Source organism: Ylistrum balloti, unplaced genomic scaffold (genome assembly GCF_031769215.1).
Source record: "Ylistrum balloti isolate Yb309-2 unplaced genomic scaffold, AGI_CSIRO_Ybal_v1 Utg369722, whole genome shotgun sequence".
NCBI lineage: Eukaryota > Metazoa > Mollusca > Bivalvia > Pectinida > Pectinidae > Ylistrum > Ylistrum balloti.
The window spans coordinates 1,162,550-1,164,199 of record NW_026781941.1 but is presented as its reverse complement, the minus strand read 5'-3'; the positions used below and the strand labels follow the sequence as shown (position 1 = coordinate 1,164,199).

The window sequence follows — 1,650 nt, the reverse complement described above, 5'->3', positions numbered from 1 at the left end:
AACCCCAACCACCCCACCCCACCCCATCACTAATGCTGTTTTTAACACACTGACTTATGTCAATCTGTTTCCTCGTACCCTCTCTCTCTCTCTCTCTCTCTCTCTCTCTCTCTCTCTCACACACAAACTCACGCTGAACAGCGACATGTCAACACGTTTTCTTCGAGTTACTTCCCTTTATTTTTGTTCGCAAACTGAGGAAAGATATTTCGTAACATTGTTCACATGCAATAGAATATATAATCAATTATATTACTATCTTTTCAAACACCAATATCGGTAAAAAAAGAATCAAAAATATGATAACATATGATTCTTTTTTTCAGACAATGGAAGAGTTGACAATATGAAAGTGTCGGATCAACTTACCTTTGAGTAAGTTAACGTAAATAACATTACAAAATTAATCTAATCATATAAAATCACGCTTTAATGATATGGTACTTATTTATATATCTATAAAGTATAAATATAATACTAAATTCTGTTCATTTTAATAAAATAAACATATAATATATAGCAAATTTATTAATAATAAATATGACACGGAGAATAAAATTCATAATTTATTTGATATATTGTGTTTAGTTTGGCATGAATTTGTCTCAGTAAGGGAATTCTTACCTGCAGCCCTTTGGGCTACAGTGAGCGTGATGAAGATGGGTTCTGATCGAATGATTTAAAACCCACTGGAGATTGGGACTTGCAACCCCCCTTTCTTCACTTCTGACATTCCAACTGAGGCAATAAAATTGCAGCTCAACACATGGGCAGGAATGGGAATATCAAGCAATAGATAATGTAACCACCCTTGGTAGCTCACTCTCGATGTTCAAATTGAATTAAGTGGATAAATCCTTATGAGATGTTATATATTATCCGTTTCACCAAAAAACTACAATTATCTATTCAGGTAAATTGTGTATACACGTGCCATACAGTTGTGTTTAGATGGTACCAAGGGAGGCAACTGTAAGTAAATTCTCTGACCGTCTTTTTGTTATTATCAACTCTTGTCTCGGAAATATGTTTTGAGTGAGATTCTTTTAAAATGAAGATGAAAGATATACTCATTTTGTAGTGATCAGAATCCTTCTTCTTCACACACCTTATCGAGAACTACAACGTGTCGCTTGGCAGAGAATACGCGTAACTTCTGACATGCTATGCACCGACACTTACATACCTTGTGTCCGTGAACGTTGAAACAGACCGAGGGGAAAATGCTATAGGAAGACAAAGTAACTTTATGTTTGGCTTACCAATCCGCTGACCCGTTGCTATCAGTCGGGCATATAAATCCCCTAGAGAGTCATGAAGGGAAGCATTTTCATTAAATTGTGGATTTCGTATTCCGTGTGTATTTGAACCAAACCAAATGTCCTTGCAACAGTGAATGGAAAAGTGGAACTCGTTTGTATAGGGGGAACAATTCCCTGAAATGACTATGATGTTGCGAATAATTCGAATTCCTTAAGAAATGCCGTTACATTTTCCTGCGCATCACTGGAAAACTTCCGGATCTTAGAAATGTCCCTGGTAACTTTAATTAATGTAACTATATACTAAATACTGTACTGAACCTAGTTCCTTGTGTTTTGAGAGTGAGGCTGTCCGGGTCTAGATTCACTAGTAAGTCCTTCTGATACC

At 36.2% G+C, this 1,650-nt stretch overlaps 1 non-coding gene across 1 annotated transcript; it reads left to right on the top strand.

Moving 5' to 3' along the window:
- Positions 1–602: 602 nt before the first annotated feature.
- LOC132565436 (U8 small nucleolar RNA) lies at positions 603–731 on the top strand. Its single transcript, XR_009554924.1, has one exon. It is a non-coding gene; the product is annotated as a U8 small nucleolar RNA (small nucleolar RNA).
- The last annotated feature ends 919 nt before the right edge of the window (positions 732–1,650 follow it).